Consider the following 20403-nt stretch of genomic DNA (forward strand, 5'->3'; position numbering starts at 1 on the left):
TCATGGTTTTCTTTGTCTCACTTTTATCAAATTGAATTAAAACTGAAATCAAACTGTTTTATCCTTCACTTATTCTGTTTTTGTCATTGCATTGTCACTGAAAAAATGTTTATCTAATTGTACATAAAGCATCAACATTGTATTTCTGTTGTAAAATTCTTGCTGATTTTTAAAGAATATCATTTTAAACAAAATTTTGGCATCAAAAAATGAGGAAACCTTTTGACTGAGAAATCAAATGTGATTTCAGTCAAACTTTATTAGGTGCATAAATGACTGGCCTAATGATGGTAACTTGAAATATGTTTCTGTTTCTGTTTATTTTGTTGAGCTTCTCCTTAAAGAAACATTGAACCCTGAACTCACACTAAAAGAAGCATCAGAAGATTGGGTTTCAAAAAATTCTTCCTTCCGTACATATACTTTATTAGGCTTCACTGTTTATGCTTTAGCTATGTGACAGGTTGTTCTTTCATTTTTTATAATAAAATGGCTAATCTTAAAAATATTGAACATGCAATTGGATGGCTTTCAGATCTTGGAATTGAAACTAATGAGCAGTAGGAGAATGAGGGCTGCAAAATGTCTGAAAATGTCAATTATCCTTAAGTTTCTGAAAAGCAACATGAATTTTGTAGTCATTGGTACTTGCAAGAGGAATGAAGGAAAATAAATAGGGAAAAGGGAGCATATTGTGCTGAAGTGGACTTTCTTCCTGACGATGACATCCTTTGGAGCAGTCCATGATAATTTATAAAGTTTGGCTGTGTCCCTGCCCAAATCTCTGCTTGAATTGTATCTCCCAGAATTCCCATGTGTTGTTGGAGGGACCCAGTGGGAGGTAATTGAATCATGTGGGCTGGTCTTTCCATGCTATTCTTATGATAGTGAATAAGTCTCATGAGATCTGATGGGTTTATTAGGGTTTTCTACTTTTGCTTCTTCCTCATTTTCTCTTTCTGCAGCCACATAAGAAGTGCCTTTCATCGCCTGCTGTGATTCTGAGGTCTCACCAGCTATGTTGAATTGTAACTCCAATTAAACCTTTCTTTCTTCCCAGTCTTGGATATATCTTTATCAGCAGTGTGAAAACAAACTAATACAATAATAGTAATGAAATGCCAAATTTCTCACACATTAACTTTCTCTATTTTGATTTAATTTTTTATTTGGTACATTTACAACTTTTTAGGACCATTTTACATCCTAAGCCTTTCACTTGATAATGGAAAAAGCAATTCATAGACTACTTCATGCATTAAATATTGCATTTAAAATGATAGTGTAGTATGTACACACTGTAAATACTCTTTATTATTATTATTATAGAAACTCACTTTCATAGTCATCCTGCAGAATGTTTCTTGACAAATATGTGTTACGTCAATGGGAGACAATGGTATAGGATTACCATGAGCTAGCAGATGTGTTTGTACAGCCCAATGAATACATATTTATAGACAACATTTATTGAGCATGTATTATGTGACAGGCACAATGTTAAGTATGCTACGTATATTATATCACTTAATCCACCCAGGAGGAAACTGAGTTTTAATAGTAGAGTGATTTTTTTTTTTTTTGTTATGAGGGAAAAACTTTGATCTGAAAAACTTTTAGGTGAAAAGAAACTAGTTCAATGCAAATAGTGGAGTTGAGAGTTCCCCCGCCTCATCTTTCTATTCTAGCCCAGGTTTTTACTCCACTTCAAGTGCTCAATGCCTTCTCATTTTTCTCATATTTTTCTTGCTGCTTTCAACATATGTTCTTAGGAAAAGACCAAAGTTTAGCTCTTTACTCTTTAATGTAAAATTACTATGTTAGTTTTCTATTACTCTGCATTTAAGACTTCTACTATTGTGGATTAAAAGTTTTGTCATCAGTTAACGGTGGCTCTAATATAAATCAATAGATGAGAGAAATATTGGGTGGCTTGGGGAGAGTTGCGGTGACAACCCTGCCAAAGTGCTCCTTCAGTATTTTCCAGTCACAACATATGTACTATTATCCTTAAGGCAATCGAAAATTACAATCCACACAATCAAGTCTAGTAGCCTAGGATATAGTACATGCTCAATAAATTGTTGAATGGGTAAAAAAAAATACATACCAGACATTTTACACATATTGACTAATTTAATCCACACAATACTCTTGTGAAGTAAATATTATTCTTATTTTCATTTTGCAGCTGGGAAACCTAAAGCTGAGAGCAGTTAGGAGGTGGCCTCAGGATGGTACAGGGAATATTACAAATCTTAGCACTCTGGCTCTGTAATCTAATTCTCTTCATCTTTGTTTTCTATGTCTCAGTTTCTGTCTCTTTGTCTCTTCCAGAGTTTCATCCATCCTTGGTACTCTTCACATCTTAGTCTCTCCTTTGTCTGTAAAGGATTTCATGTTGTTCCTTGGTCACAAACTACTAATTAAAGTGCATAAACTTTTCTGTACCAATTTGCTATTGCATTTTCAAGTATCTACTAGCATCACAAAGGTCTCCCAAAACTTCTGAACCCCAACCAGTCCCACACTAAATTTATTATCTTCCCTGCCAAAGTATAGTCTTCTCTTGTTCATCATCCACTCACTTATTAAATATTTTAAAAACTTAGGATGGTATATGGCTCTTAATTCTCCCTAACAGCCTATATCTGTTGAATTGCCAAATTTACCCTTTTAAGGTCTTCAAATCTGTCCTTTTTCCTCCCCTTCTCTACTGCTAAAATCTTTTTTCAAACCTTTGTCTTATATCACCTTCGTTATCATGACTCTCAATTCCTGTCACAGACATAGTCTTTTCCCTCTAATTCTTTTCCACAGTCTGTCACCATTGTTATCCTAAAAATTATTCTCTCGTAACTTGACCTGCTTTAAAAGAAGCCATCAGCATCATGCCGTTACCTATAAGATAAACTTCCTTTTGTGGCGTCTAAGACCTTCCACAGAAGTGAGGCGTTCCTTTGCCAGCGTCGTCTTCTGCCCCTTCTCCTGCGTGTCCCATCCTCCAGACCAGCAGGGTTTCATGCCTCTCTTGGTGTGCTCCTCTTTCACATCTCTGGACCCATGTTCACTCTCTTTCTTGTTTTTCCTGCCTTTGGTTTGCTTTTGTACTCCTGGAAAATTAATTTACCTCTCTATCCCTGCTAAAATCCCGTGGATTCTTTTCCTAACACCTTCAGGCATAACTACTGACATTCCACGGCATTTGAAGTTTTAACTATCAAATTTTTATTCTGAGATGTTCGATGAAAACAAAAATAGGTAACATAAGAAATAAAGAAGAATTGTAACTGAATTGTGATTCTATCAAACACCTGATGAACTCGTTTATGAAAATTCTGTTGAAGCTATCTGGATGTACTTCCTCACTGCAACCATCTGCCTTCCATCAAATTTAATCACTATGTTGAATTTAGTGTTTATATTTCTTTTGCATTTTAAAATAGTATAACTAGGAATATATATGTCTTTAAAAATATAATGTATGCATTTTTGAGTTTTATTTAAATCCTATCATACTGTACATAGTCTATGGCAGTTTTTCTTGCTTACTCAGTACTATATTTCTAAGATTCTTTGTGGTCTTGCCTGTGGGCTGAGGGTAATTCATCTTCACAGTTGTATTAGATTTTATTTTAAACTATGTCATGTTTATTTGTCTATTTTCTTAAAGGCAAATCTTGAGTTCCTTCCAATTTTTAAATATTAGGCTGTTATGAGCATTCTTGAGTATTCCAGAAATGAGCATGTTAGCTTAGGGCATGTACCTAGGGGTGGAATTGCTATATATAAGACTATATGCCTATTCAACTTTAGAAGAAAGAAACAATTTTTTTTTTTTTTCGAAATGGATGTGTTGGTCTCCACTCTGACCAACAGTGTGTATTTTCTCCTTATTGTGGGAAATTTACTGGTATCCTCCAATAAGCAGTGAACCCTCAAAGTGAGGGACTATATCTCATTTTCCCTATTACCAGCTCAAATACCTAGACCAGAGCTTGGTGCATAGTAGGTGCACAGCAAATGTTAAATGATTACATATACAATAATTTAAGCACCATTAAAAAAATCAAGGAAATAGAGATGGGAGGTAAGGACAAGTGAGGAATTTGTTTATTACTCAATTTAGGCATGATTTTAATGTAGCCCTAGATGTTTTACTTTTTCTTCTCCCATGAAATGGTGCTAAAACCAGTGGCCCAGAACTAAAAATTAAATTTGTCTTTTCAGGGTAACTGCTAGTTCGTATTTGCTATTTTATGTGTAAAAATCATCAGTGTTGTGAATATTTTATAACATTTGTTGATATACTATTTTGGCTTTAGAAGCATTTTGTATTCATATTACTTGTGTTACACACACACACACACACACACACACACACACATACACACAAATCCTGTTAGGTTTTATGGAAACTTTTTATGTAAAAGTGTGCTTTTAAAAATGTTCTTTTATTCTGTTGCTTAGTCTTTTTTGTAAAGAATATAACATAGGTTAAAAAGGCAAAGTCATCAGCATTTATAAAGCCTTGCTTTCCACAAGCGCACTTATGTAATAATATTAGTATAATACTCTCCCTTCATTCCCCGTGAATTGAGAGATTTGATGAGATTGCTTTTTCAACCCATTTGGCTGATAAGAAAATGGAGTCATTAGTAAATAACCAGTTTTGTTCATAATGTGGTTTTTCTGGCTTTGGTCTGGTACTCTATTACTATCAGTCACTGAAAAAGAAGACTTTTTATTTCTTTTTATAGGTTAATATTTTACTGAGTATCCCACAATCACCACTTTATTGAACATCTCACCTGTACACAATTACATGATGTTTTAAGATATTGGTTTTCAGCTCTTTTTGTTTATCTAAAAGTGTTCTTGTGGCTTTTCCTTATGTATACGTTATAGTTACTTTTCTCTTAAGATATTTTGAATTGTTAAACAGTAATAGATATTTTATTTTCTGCCTATGTAGCTTACTATTTAATGCCTAACATTATTTGCAGTATGCATACCCTCCAAAACATAGCTTAGTAACAAACAGAAGTTGGGAATTTTTCATAAATTGGGAAGAGATTTTAAATCTAGGTTTCTGTAGGACTAAACTACTGGCCTTTTTTTGGTGTTGGTGCTCCTGGAGAATCTCCAGATAGTTCTAAGTGTAAGAGAAAAGAAATCAGCTTATCTCACTAAATTGCATTATGTCTTGTAAGATTTTATTTTCTTAAGACACTAAATGCTTTTCATTTTCACCTAAAATTGCTTCTGATTAATATTTAAATAAATGTAAACACTAGTTTTTACTAAGGCTAATTGTGAAATTGAATACTCCTCACATAGGGAGTTTTCAATGTTTGCAGAGGCATTTTGTCAGCAGTTTTTGTGCTATTTAAAAGATCAGTGTCTAATGGAATTAAGTTGGATAATCAAATAACATACTGAGATCTGAGTACATAGTTTGATGCCTGTGGAGTACTTCTTTGATGAATATAAATGAAAAGTGTCTCGTGGTTTGGGGTAGAAGTCACCATGCCACTACGCATGGTGTTTCTGCTAAGTCAGCACCTTGGCATGAAACTGAGACTCAGATGGAGGAGTGAACTAAGATGAGAAGAAGAAACCTGACAAGGTTTCATTTTGTTGGAATGGAAAATGCTATGTGATATTGTGAGCAATATTGGACTTGGAAATATTGAAGAAAGCCACCTAACGCAGACATTCGTGGCTAAAATCAATTTTTTGTTCTTTAACAGTCTGTCTCCTGAACTAATTCTTTGATTGATAATTTGCATAGCCCCTTGCTTCACGTTCCTTCTGGATCTGGCCTATTTTTCCTTTCAATAGGATAGGAATATGTTGTTTATGTTTATACCATCATGCTCTATTTTGCCCTAAGAGTTCTTTTTTAGCATTTATTTTTTCCAAAAATGATTATCTGCCTACTTACTATTTCTTCTTTTAATGGAAAATGTAATGTAGCTTTGAAATAATTTAAATTATGAGAAGAAAAATGTTCACTTATTATCACATCATACTATTATTATATATGGTTATACAGGGTAGATGTGTGTGTAGAATAGATATAATAGTTGTAGACAGAATGTGTTTTAACTGACCTTTATATTAAGCTTATTTTCCCATGACCTAATTTTTAATAAAATCCAAAATATCCTACTGAGTGAAACATCTAATAATTTAATCATTATTTCTAACCATTTGGTTTTATCCTTTCCTGATACTTTGTGTTGTTTAACCTCATAGTATCCGAAGATGTGGTCATTTATTGGATTTGTCTCACAAGCTTGCTTAGGAAACACGGTGACAAAGACAAAGGCTTTCTTAGAAGTATTCAACCTCTTTGTAAAACACTCTCATTTCTCTCTGGTTCTCAATGACTAATGTTTATGTATGCGGTCTTCCTGGGGAAAAAATCGTATGGCAAATCGTTAGTTTTCAGAAGTATTAACTTAAAGCACAAACTTTTCAGAAGCGTGTGTAGCTGGTTTTCTAATCATGGCAGCTAAATTGTTTAAGGTCAGGTAACTTTCTGTTACACAGAAAATAAGCCAGCCCATGCAAGCAACCTTACTCTGTCTTTTCAAGACTAGTCAGAGCCCTAGCTCTTGTCTCCTATTCATAGGATATACAAAACTTCACCTTCAAAATGGGCTGAAGCCAATTTATGATAGTTTAACTGTTCTTGTGGGTGCTTCATATTCTTACCACACATTTTTTTTCCTGTCACACTAGATTCTAGTTTACATATTCAATATGGTATGGAAAGTTATCTTTGTAGGATAAAAAAACTATGTATAAGAAATGCAACTTAAATGACTTTTATTTTCCTCTGGGACATTCACGGTTGGTACAATTTTATGGTGAATGTTAGATATAGTGAAACCCAAGTTTCTCTTCAAAGAATCAGTATGTCAGTATGTTCAGCTCTCTTAATTTTAATTCTCTATTTTAAATTTGAAGTTCCTTGTAGTTCCAGTAAACAATCTTCTCCACCAGTTCTAATCAGCACTTCACATATGTGGCCCTGACTCCATCCTGAATCATCCTGGTCACCTGCTCCAGTCACCTGTTCTGGTCACCTTCTTTGACCTGGGTCATTCCTGGCTACCTGCTCTACCCACCCACAACTATTCTTCCCACCAAACCACCCACCCTGCCACTCCAGCTCAGACCCCTGCTCTCTTTAAAATAGCCAATCAGGATTAGTCTAGCTTGTGCAGTCTAACCCTAGCCAATAGAGCAACAACACAGCAGTAGGGGAGACCCCCATCAGGCATGAGTACCCTTTCCCCTCCTTGTCCAGGTGTATGCTCGCCATTGTTCCATCTGTGAGATGGAACATCTTCTGAAGTAAATTTCCTTGCTGGGGAAATTTATATTTGAGTGCTACTTCTTTTGCAGCATCGAAAATTCTACTTGTAACCAGGAACCATTTTATAATGTTTCATTAACCATTTCAATAGTTTAGATAATTATCAATTCAATATAAAATTGCTCCAGGAATATGAATTGGCTTGACCAACTAACCACGATGTTAACATGATAACTTTTTCATACATTTTGTGTTTTGAAATAGATTTTTATTAACTAGAAAGAAGACAAATGGAATCGCTATTGTGTATAACATCATGCTTCAATCTCTGTCTAATTTATCTGGCTTGTGTCTGCTTTCAAAACAAGTAATTGGGTAGAAATTATTTCTTAATCAAAGCACACTATTATGAATTGATTTATAAATATTCATAATTTTTGTTGGTCATTTTCACTGATTTTATTCTTTGAAATTGCCTATTTTTGTTTTTATATTTTGAGATAAGTCTTGCTCTGTCGCCCAGGCTGGAGTGCAGTGTGTGATCTTGGCTCACTGCAACCTCTCCCTCCTGGGTTGAAATGATCCTCCCACTTCAGCCTGCTGAGTAGCTGGGACTACAGGTGCACACCACCGTGCCTGGGAAATTTTTGTATTTTAAGTAGGTACAGGGTTTCACTATGTTGGCAAGGCTGATCTCGAACTCCTGTCCTCAAGTGATCTGCCCACCTCAGCCTCCCAATGTGCTAAAATTAAAAGCATGAGCCACCACACCTGGCTAAAATTGCCTATTTTGATTTTATTTTACATATATAAATATTTTTGGTGGTTCTATTTGAAGGAGAAATTTTGCCAAATAAGTAGGTTTGATTAAATGTATCTGAGTTATTTAAAGTAATGTAGAGCTAAAGAGATTGTGCAGAATTAATCATATTTAATTAAAATTTCTGTTATTTTCTCCTTTCTCTCAATCCCTCTCTTTCTTTTCTTCCTGTATACTTCTATCATCCTACTCTTTCATTTGCAGCTGTTAGACTGGGGGAGTCAGATATTTCACAAACTGGGTGTCAGAGGTGTGAGAAGCTTAGAAAAAATAAGTGTGGCAAATTTACATTGTACCTCTGAGTTGTATTTTGAGGTATATCTTTAATATTAATATTAAGGTTGATAATGTAAACTAGGGCTACATTTCACAGATAAACCCTTTCTTCTAGGGTACGGCCATGGAGAACAGATATAAATATACATATATTTTCTTATATTGTTTTACCCACACAGAATCCTATCATTATGCTAATAGATGCTAGGAAAAAAGAACAAAGAAGGAAGGTATACGATGGGTTTGAGAATCAAGGATGCTTGCAAATTCTTTGTTGCTACTCCCACTGTTGGTGAGTCTTAAATAACCATGCACTTGAATCTGGGCTGGACCTGTGACTACTACTTTGTGAATAAACTATGTTCGGAATGACATTGTACATGCTCTGAATATATAATTTAAAAAGACAAGCAGTTTCAATTTTCTCCTTCTTGAAACCTAGCTGCCATACTGTGAGAAAACCCAATCAGCAACAAGGAGGGACTCATCTAGAGGATAACTGAGGCTCCTTGCCCACAGCTCTTGCTAAGCTCCCAACCTACAGACAAATCAGCTTTCTAAACATGTGAGTGAATCAACTTGGAAGTTCATCCTTCAGCCTCAGTGGAGTGACCCCAGCAAATGTGATACATGGCAGAGATGAGCTGTCTCTTTGAAGTCCTCCTCACATTGCAAAATTATGAGCAAAGAATGATCGTGTTATTTCAGCCACTGTGGCTTTGGATGCCTCGTTATGTAAGAAGAAATAACTGAATCCATGGGAGCTGATACTGTGGAGGTCAGATAATTCAGGCTTTTTAAAAAGCCACGTTAGGAATCTTTGTTTTGACTCAAAGTACAAAGGGAAACCTTGGCAGTGCCAGAGGATCTTATTTGCATTTTAAAAAGATTGTTGTGACTGTCCTGTGATAAATGGATTGGAAATGTAATGGTGAAAGAGCAAGAGTGGATCTATGGAGATCGGTTATGAAACTATTATGGTTGTCTGGTGAGAGTTGATACAGGTTTGAGTGCAGAAAGTTGATATAGTAAAAATAGAACAAAGTGGATAGGTTTGGCAAATATATCAGTATTAAAAGCGAAGGGATTGATGGCAATGTCACCTTGATAATGTTGATAATGCAAAGACACCTTGCTCCTCTCTTAGTCATTGCAGAGTCTTTCATTTAATCTGATTTGCCCCGTTACTTATCTGAGAATAAACTGTCAATGACTCTGAGCAGCTGGGTGGATCAGAGACGATTCCTCTATTCTCTGATAAAATTTGTACCAAATACAGAGTCCATTGTATCTCAGTCTAAATCTGCCTCTCCTGTGGAGTATAAGAGGAGAAGGAGGGAGAAGGAAATGTGTGCTATTCTGGCAGAGTAAAGCCAGAACCCAGTTTGATCCATGACACGTGTTGGTTGGTTTAGTGAATGCTGCTTATAATCACAGCCCATATAAATATGTAGAATTTGTATTTTGGAGATTAGATAAGAAGATTTTCCAGTAATCCAAATATGAGTTCGGGCATGAAAGAGTAAAATTTCAGGTGAAAGAGATGAAGCAAATTCTGAAGAAACCCAGAGAGAGTACATAATTGCCAGCTATTATTCCAGAAGTTTCTTGGAATAATTTGGTCATTTACTTGAGAAATCTATATACCTATTCAAACATGTACTGAGTATTCTATTTGCAAGGATAGAACACTTCAACTTTTCTGAATTGTAAGCCAATAGCCAGGCATCAAAGAATCTGCAGTTTGGGCATGGGTAAGGTAGAACAAGCTGCTGCTAGAGACTCATTGTGTGTGTGTGTGTGTGTGTGTGTGTAGCCTTGACTACAGATATTCTTCATGATGTTCACCTATTTACAATCTGGTGAAAGAGATATAATATTTGATTATAAGAGTTTGAATAACAGTATAGTACAAGCAAGATGTGTTAAAAACCAGTTCCAAAAAATTCTAACAGATTCATTTTTAGCCTCATTTTTCTCTTCAAAAGAAGCTTTAAACATTATTATTAGTAAGCACTTAATATTTTAAAATTTCTACCAGATTACCATCTTTGATATTTTGAAAAAAATCTTGCAAAATGCTATTTGCTCTGAATCTAATCTCTGGCTTAGTGAAAAGAGCCATGGGCCAAAACACCTGAGTGCTAGATCACTTGCTTTGTCACTTACTGATTTTGAGACATTAGGCAAGTCATAATCTCCCTATGCCTCTGTTTTTTGTTTGTTTTCTTAATCCTATAACTATCTGGCTTAGTTATCAATCAAGATTATAGAGTAGATTAAAAGAGATGGCAGTAAATGTGAAGTACATTCAAAGTCAAAAGCTCTAAATAATTATGTTTAAAATAAATCATTTGTATTTATTTTTAAAAAGGATATCATATATAAGGTATCTTATATGTAATGTGTAATTTATGTATATGTATTTGTTCACATAACAGTGAGTAAAACCAGATGTGAGTGTTTTTTACTTCTATGAATGAGATAGTGCTTTACTAAATACAATGCCTCTTTTCATTTGGTTAAAAGTTTAGAACAGAAGAAACAAATAATCATGATTGGAATGCATAGAATAGGTAAAGTTGGAAAAGACTGGAAAAGCTTTCTGCCTGTGTGACTTCTTACTAATGCTGTTGATGAGAACAAAAATTCATAAATAAGGGAAAAATTTCTGATTATTAAATTAACTTGGTAGAGTAATTGAAGAAATTAAGAGTTTTGCTGCATAGCCTAAGAAATTATAAGTCAACAGCCAGGCATTAAAGAATCTGCAGTTTGGTCGTGGGTAAGGTAGAACAAGGTGCTGCTAGAGACTTAGAAACTTTCTTTTCTTAAAGTCCTCTCTGAAGGTTTCTGGCTAAGCCACTCAGTGGATTAACTAAGGTAGATGCTACCTTTCCTCTTTTCAAATACAAGAGAAGGATTTTCAGCATGGTACAGTTAGTTACCTTTTTTTTTTTCATATTTGGAAATTTCTAGGTTCCCTGTTGGAGTGTTCATATTCATGTGAGCTTTGATTGAACCATGGAATAATCGTTTTCAAACTAATTTTATTTTACTTTACTAAAATAAATAGTCTTAACACCAGTTTCATTAGGTAAAATGGATCTCAGAATTTCAAAGTGAGCACCTGTTGTTTTCCACATGTATTTTACTCCAAGTTTTAAAATAAAAACTAAGAAAGCATACAAAGTTTCAGTTATGTAGAATGAGTAAGTTCTGCTAATTTACAGCATGATGACTATAGTTACCAATACCATATTGAAGCAGGAAATTTTCCCTGACCCCTTTGCAACTGGTAACTATATACATGGGAGCTAGAACTAGCAGGCTGCTTCTGAGCTGGCAGGGGTGGATTCCCACTGGTGGATTCCCAGTGGGAGCTGGGTCCTGCTGTGTTCCACTGATCTCAGGAGGAGTGCAGGCAAGTGGGTATAGGAGCTGGGGTGAGTGCTTTTGGGCACTGCAGGAGCAAAACTCTGTGTGGCCCTGTGGCAGCATCTAGCAGAGGAGTACTCACAACACTCAAAGCCCCAGAGGGCATGTGCTACAATATTGTTTTAGCTTCGCCATTTGCCAGTGGCTTAAGTGATAAACAGCTCAGTGAGCCATCTGCTTTTTTGCATCAGGCAGTTTGTTCTCCACCAGTGAGGACAGAAGTTCAATGTGACAGCCTTTAATGTCTGCACCTGTGGCACCCGAGCTCTTGTTTGGCATCCAGAAAAATTCAGGTTGCACAAATGAATTGAAGGGTGATAAATAAAGATAATTTTATTGCTGATGAAAGTGGCTTTTGGCAGAAAGGGGAGTTGGAAAGGGGATAGAGCAGGAAGGTGATCTTCCCATGAAGCCTGGCCATCCCCAGCAGGACTCCTCTCTGAATCTGTGCCTCTGAAGTCAAGCTGCTTCTCTCTAATGTCAAACCGTAATCTCCAACGTCCAGCTGCTTCTCTGCTTCTCCTCTCTGCAAGTGGTTCCTGGGGTTTTTATGGTCACAGGATGAGGAATGGGGCAGGCCATAGGTGGTTTTGGAAGAGGCAACGTTTGAGCAGGAAAACAGGAATGCAAGTTCTCACTTTGGGTCATGGTTGTAGGTTTGAGAGTTGGACCCTCACTGGGACCTGCCCTCTTCTGCCCCAAATTTCCCTGCCTCTTGTCCCTATCAATATTATATAATTGGAATTTACTAAAAAAGTAGGTCTTAGTTGTTCTCACCACACACGCGCGTGCGCACACACACACACACACACACACTATAACTACGTGAGGTGATTGACACGTTAATTTGCTTAATTGTGGTAATAATTTTACAGCAGATACATAGATCAAAACCACATTGTCCATAGCAAATATATACAATTTTTATCAAGTGTGCCTCAATAAAGCTGAAAGAAAAGAGAAAAGCTTAAAAAGACTGTCAGTCACATTATGATGAGAAACATGTTATTTCATGTTATACTTTTTTTTTGCATCTAATATATTTTTGCATGAGCAGCCTAACATTTTACTTCACTCAAGACCCAGTAGGCCCACCTGGGCTTTCCCATATCTTAAAAGGACAACATTAATTTCATTTTATATCACTTTATATTATACATCTGTAACAACTAAATATGCCATTAAGTAATGGAAATCATTCCCTTTCTTCTCCTGATATACATACTACAGAGTTCCACAGTTTGCTAAAATTCTTAGCAAGTAGGGTTGGCAGCTCTTGCTACTTAATTGAGCTAGAGTTTTCGTGTAACAAATAGAAAAGGTTATTTCGAGAGTAAAAAATGACCCTGCAGCTAAATAACAGGAACTTAACCATCAAGACTGGGGACATGAAGTTATGTGTTTTCCTACAACAGTTGATGACACCGTTAGTACTTGAAGTAGAAGAAAAGAAATAATATTCTTTGAAGTCCTTAAGTGGGTAGAGAAAGAGAAAGATATATTAATCTCTGAAAAACATTACTTTTCCTTCGGCTAATCAGGAGTAAAAGTCTCATGTTTGTAGCTCACAAACTCTGCTGAAACAGCTGGAAAATATCTATCTGATGACAGAACAACAATTAGCTAGAAATATTTGCAGGATATTTAGACACTCTAGTAAGTTTAAACCAAATATTTATCTCAGCTGCAAGGATGGAAACAAATAGTTATCTGGAAATGTTTTCTATCAAAATATTCTCTTTCCTTCAACTATAAGAACACAGTATTGAGTTTTTCTAAAAAATATTTTATTTGAAAAGTACTTGTCATTTTCTACTCGTTATTATTGAATAATCTTTTTCTGAAGATATTGCAATTGCTCCACCATAGAGAGTATACATTTTTTGTAGCTGTTCGTATTACCCTAGTTAGTACAAATTTGAGAATTTTTTACTATTGAGAAATAGCTACTCAAATTTGTAAATTTAACCTGTGACTTTAGAACTTTAATTTTAAGTTGGTTGGCCAATATAATTAAATGGGTAACCTTGTTCTAATTAGCTGATCAACCTAAACCATTGTAGATAATACTGATAGCAAGTTTTGTTTGTTTAAAGTCAACATTTTAAATGTGAAATCAAGTCACAGGCAGCAAAGTGACTTGCCTTATAGAACATGAAATAAAACTTACAATTCCTATCACTGATTCACTATAATAGCATTGCAGCATCTTTTAATTTCTTGTTTCAAAATTTGCTTGTATTTTCATGTTCCTTTCCTTTCATTGAACAGATTCAGAGTACATCATTGTTAACATCTTAATAACAATATTTATTCACATACAGTTTCTAGAGCTGATGTGTTACAGACTTTGAGTAGAGCTTGTTCAGAGAGTACACAAGTTTTTCTCAATCTGGTTTTTAAAAATACATCATTAGATATACCCACTTATGCATTTTTTCTCTAAGATATTGTTTTGACTAGCATAAGACTCTCATTATCTAGTCAACTGGCATGAATCACTGAGAATTAAGCCTATTAGAACATTTAGCCATTATTGACCTGAAGAAATTTTAAAATAGCATGAAAGAGGTTGTTGTCATCATATCCTATTAAGAATTCCAAATATTCATTTCTCTTTATATATGTCATTGGGTTTCAATTTAGAGGAAGAATATACTGATGATAATTTGTTCTCCTTCCTTTTCTGATTGAAAAATCACTTCTGATGCACTGTTTCATGCATGCTTGTGTGTGTATGTATATATATGTGTGTGTACGTTACAGTATATACTGTGCACAACAAATGGAATGGGAGCATTATCTCTATTAGTTATTATTGTCACTCAAGTAATTTACTAATATGTAAGTTTTCTATTAAAAGAGTGTTAAAATTTCTCATCTGCTACCCAGGCTAAAAAAAGACTCAACTCTATGCAGACATGTTTTTGGCTTTGTAATATTAAAAAACAAATTATTATTCAATTAGTAATCAAAAGACTCATTTAACCTCTGGCTGTGCTTTTCTAAGTTAAATTTATTTATTTCTACGAGAATACAATAATTCAATGGAAGAAAACAGTCTAGATACTAAATTTACCTGAAGAATTGTACAAAAATACCCATGCTTGTACCCTGCCCCAGAACAATGGATTCAAAATCTCTGGGCATATGTCCTAGAAATGAATAGTTTTCCATAGCTCCCCAGGCTATTCTAATGATCAATCAAGTCTGAAAAAGATTTTACTAGTCAGTCTCTTTGAGTTTTCCCTTGCTTAATTTCAATCATTTTTTTCTTGTCTTACCAGATATGTTTCTTCTCTGGCCTGGAATATATTGCCCTTTTCTTGACTTAATAATTGCAGATGGTGTACACCAGAGAAATAAAACAGAAAAAGCAATTGCAGAAAGACCCACCACCTTCATGAAGCCAGGCTCTTCTCAAACTTTAACAGAAAATCCTATGCAACTAAGAATATAAATACTTGATTTTGATGTAAATTTATTTTTTTTTCCAGGCCATAGAGTTCTTGAATCCACCCAGTTCTTAAAACAAGAACAACAAAACAAAGAAAACAAAGATGAAAATGTAACCAATAAGTAGGAGCTTATAAAATGTTTGCTACCTGATTAATTTCTGCCACTTGGAATTACTCCTCTTTATGAAAATTCTTCTTTATTTTTCATGGTGAGCAACTTTCCTAGTGTTCTGAAGACTAAAGTTTTCCTAGAATGTAGACTACAGTTCTAAAACTAGGAAAGTCTCAAGCACACCGCTACAGTTGTTCACTACACTTTCTTTGCTTTAATTTAAATTTTCTGACCCCAGCTCCTTGAAGAAAGGAAAGCCTAATAGAGAGGCTTCCTATTAATCCATTTAAATTTCAGAAATCCTAAAAGTGGAAAAATTAGTCTCCTGGCTGAAAAAAGAGCATTTAAGATTTAATGCTTAGGAAAAGCAGAAAGAGAAGGTTGAGCTGGATGTCCGCACCTTCTCTCAGCTGATATATTGTGTTGAAAAGAAAAAGAAAACGCTACTTTGTGCATCATCTGAGACTTTATAGCATGATTTAGAATTGATAACAATCTAGCCAGACCATGATTGTATATCCTAATTAATTAAATCAAATTAATTAATTCAATTCAATAAATACTGGGCACCATTGGAGATACAGAAGTCATCCAGGTGGCTGGCCACAATGGCTCATGACTGTAATCTCAGCACTTTGGGAGGTCGAGGTGGGCAGATTGCATGAAGTTAGGAGTTCAAGACCAGTCTGGCCAACATGGTGAAACCCTGTCTCTACTAAAAACACAAAAATTAGCTGGGTGTGATGGCGGGTGCCTGTAATGCCAGTTATTTGAGAGGCTGAGGCAGGGGAACTTCTTGAACCAGGGAGGTAGAGTTTGCAGTGAGCTGAGATCATGCCACTGCACTCTAGCCTGGGTGACAGAGCAAGACTCCATATCAAAAAAAAAAAAAAAAAAAAGAAAAAAGAAAAAAAAAGAAAGAAAGAAAGAAAAAAGAAGAAGTATAGTTCTTGCCCTCAGGAGATCACAGTTTGGTCGATAAAGACCATCAACTTTAGCCAGGGACTCTTGGTAAAAGGCAAAGTCATGCTCTTAGCAAAGTATAAATTATTAAAAGTAGTTGCTAGACTGGTCTTTGTGTCCCCCACTTCCCCCATTCTTCAAACAAACATAATTTTTTATCTGTTTCTGTATTTAATTGTTAAGGAGTCTAGACAGGTTATTTTGGCAACCATTTGAAATAATTTTGCTGACAAGGACTTCACTGTTCCCGTAACAAGAAAACATTGCCAGGTGACCTGTTGTTATCTTTTGCTGATATTTGTTACTTGATCGTATGAGGTCTTTAAGAGACCTGGTGAAAAAAGAAAAAAAAAAAAAAAGGAAATTTCTTCAAGGCATATTTTGCTAATATGGTCAAGGAAGAAATGAAAAAGAGGTGCAAACTTTCCATTTTGGATTGTAAACTGTTCAAAATGTTCAGAAGAGAGGAGTTTCAAATACGAATTCTCTCCTTACCAGGTATGACAAATCCAGTATGCTATTGAACTTCTCTAGGCATGATTCTCATTGTGAAATTGCAATGGTCATTCTACCTTTTTTATGGATTGGAAATATTAAATGCAAAAATTCATGGAAAGGATTTAACATGATTCCTAGCACACAGTTAAAACAAGACAAATATGAGCATGGACTAGTGTAATTGGGATTCTTCTATGCCTTTCTTTAGAGTTTCCTGAGGATTATCAAGCCTTTTTGTGCTTAACAGATACCAAATAATTAGACATGATCTACCATTTTCTATATTTCCACAGTCTCTTGTAATTTATATGCTTATAAAAATTTATATGTGTATGTATATTTAAGTATTTGAAATTTAAGTTTCATTTTTTAATACCATTATAAATGAGCTTGGCAGTAGTAAGGCTTGCATGTAAATGCAATGAAAAGAAACTTGGTCTTTTTGTAAAAACAGTTAAAGCCAGGTGCACCCAAGCAAAGGAAAGTTCCTGGTTCCCAAAAGCAGACATCGATTGGTTGCTGTCCAAGAAACAGGAACCAGGAGTTCTGAAAGGGGTGAACGGCAGCGAGTGAGGCAATGCTGGTGTTCTGAGTCAGGGATTCTGCTGCCACAATCTCCATAATTATACTGTCTTCTGCCTTTTTCATAGAACATGGTACCTATAGCCCCATTCCTTGGATTAAAAATAGGAATTGAAATTAACAATGCTTCAGTTGTCTTATTTTTAAGATGCCCTCCATAAAATCCAGCACAAACATTGCCTTTTAGTTTTCTAGCTATCCAGTTTTAGCAGGGTGTTATTTTTGGTAGCAAAAGCCTTCTGACATTTCTTAAGAATTGCCGTCTTTTGTTGCATCAGCGTCAGGTCACTGGAGAAGAATAGAGGCTTGAGGTTGACAAGATGAAGAGGTGATTTGGGCCAGTGCATCAAAATACAGAACAGGTGTATGTGAGAGAAGCATCCTTCAGTCTGATTCTCTGCACAGATACTTCTTTCTTTCAAGGAGCACAGAATGTTCATGAAGCATAAAAAGCTTTCAATCTGTTCCTGACATAGAGAAAATAGCTCATCCTAAAACAAGAGTTTCCCCTATCTGCCCAGTTTCTCCATCTAGAGTGAAGTGGGTAGATAATTGAATTTAAATGAACATTGAAGTTAGAAAGGATGAAAAACAACTTTGTTGTGCCATTTGAAACTCCAAAGCAGACAGCTTGTTGTTTTGGGATTTTTTGTTTGTTTTGTTGTTATGAAATGAAAATATGGTTGGTTTGCTCTTCTGAATACACTCTGATGAGAATTTTGTGTTTTGAGAGCTGAACAAAATCAGAGTTTTAGAAAATCCTTAGCTTACTGAAACTCGAAGCTGCACACTAGTTTATGTTATTAAATAAATATCTACAGCCTCAAATAAAGTAAAAGAGCAAGTGGATTACCTGAGAATAGAGACAATTCCTTTTACTTTTATGAACTAATACTGATAAGTGCTCCATCATAGGAACTGATTCTCTATTAAAATGTTCTGATTTTCTCTACGATCAGTTTCACTTTTGTACAATACGACAAATTGACTGCTTATAAACATTCATTAATGGAGAATATTCTTACTCAGCGTGTCCTGTTTGGGTTTTACCCAACTGTGTGATTTCTGTTTATTTTTCTATTTCCAAAGACTCTTTCTTACCTAATTGTGACATTTGTCTTCATATAATTTTATCCTCAATTTGGCTGATTTGTCACTAGAGATCTTCAGCAGAATGAAATGACTCTGTCTTCTCCCTGCCTTTCAGGAGAATGTATTAAAATGATCTCAGTTTGAGCTGCCTACGTTGAAAAAAAAAAAAAAGACCCTTATGTTGGCATCTGGTTATATATTTTTCTCTTTCATTACAATTTGATATGATGCTGCAGTATGTTAAGCTTCTCTATAATACAAATATGTATTTTTAGCACTGTATACTACCAGGTTTCTGGATTTTGAGTTTCATGGTGGACAAGAACAATTTTACTAAATTCTTCTTTGAGGCTTGATAAAGCATCTGTAAACAGTAATTTATTAAACATCTAAGAGAATTAAGAACAAATCAGAAGCTGGGGTATGGAGAGGCCAGAGGAAAAAACTACAGTATTATTTTGAAAGACTAAAGGGCATCTAGAAAACTACCATTCAGTATCAACTCAACCTCTTTAAATTGTGTTTGCAAGTCAAAGTTCATATTTTCACAGCATATGTGTTGGTAAGAGTTTCAAGTGGTAAAATTGTGTGAATCATTTTCTTTGAGCAAACCCTATACCTCATCAAGGTAATGAGTTTTATGTCACCAAGTTTCTTCTTTTTTTCTCTCTAAGCTTTAAGTATACAATCCGTTTTCAGTGAAGTGCTCAGGTTATGCTGCTTTGCAGAATAAAATTTTTTTTTCCTAAGAGGTCATCTCATTTGGGGCATAACTGCAGACTTTACTTAGGTGTAATTTCATTCCTCCTTCTTTTACAAAGCCAAGGTTAAATTCAAGATGACAGTGTGAGTGATATGCTTGCTAAATTTGTACTAACATATGCAAATTTAGGGAGGAATTATTTATCAGGGAGTAATATGTTTAAATTTTTTAATACAGGAAAGTCTAATAAACATAAAGAAGAGCTGTGTATGAAGTGGGTGACAGAGTGGATCATTTGATAAAGGAAATCACCTCATGTGGAAAATTCTAATGCCAAAGAAAATATTATGCACGTAGAACTTACCTTCTTGATTTTGATAATAGGAACATAGCACAGTGAAGAACTCTTTGGCCTTCCAGTCAAATTTCTGTATTGTGATTGAAGAGGAGGAGGTATCCAACCCAAACAGGTGGGATTGGTGCCCTTTTGCTCTACCTTCCTGATTCAAATTGAACATGTCTATCATTGGCAAAAGTCAGAAAGACTTTCCCGTGAGACCACTCTGTGTTTGATCTAAGCTGGTTGCCCCTGTCTGTAAGGAAGATTTACCAAGATAATGCTTATCTATTGTTGAAAGATCTTTTTGCATTTCTTTTCTGAATATTCAGGTCCACTGTTTTACATCTTTCCTGATCTTTGAATAGGAAGATAATTGTCTAAAAGGGCTAAATCACTCCGTTTTGTTTGAAGCTGATTATTATAAGCTTACGCTGATAGGACCTCACAGTTTGTAAAGAGCTTCTACATATAGCAGTTTGCATTGGAGAGTAAAAAAACAGTTCTCAGTCACTCTTTTTCTCTCTACAAATGTATTATATATGATCATATATATTACATATATTCAGTATATAACATATATGATATATGATATACATAGTATATTTGTTATATATAACATATATTTTATATGATACTTATATCATATATACTCTATATATGATCATAACATATATGATTATATAGAGAGTATTACATATTATATTATTATATTTTTATATGTTATATTATATTAATATATTATATATTTTATTATACAATATATAATATATACTCTCTAGGATTATATAGAG

Source organism: Sapajus apella, unplaced genomic scaffold, assembly GCF_009761245.1.
Source record: "Sapajus apella isolate SASKATOON/1434 unplaced genomic scaffold, GSC_monkey_1.0 scaffold1, whole genome shotgun sequence".
NCBI lineage: Eukaryota > Metazoa > Chordata > Mammalia > Primates > Cebidae > Sapajus > Sapajus apella.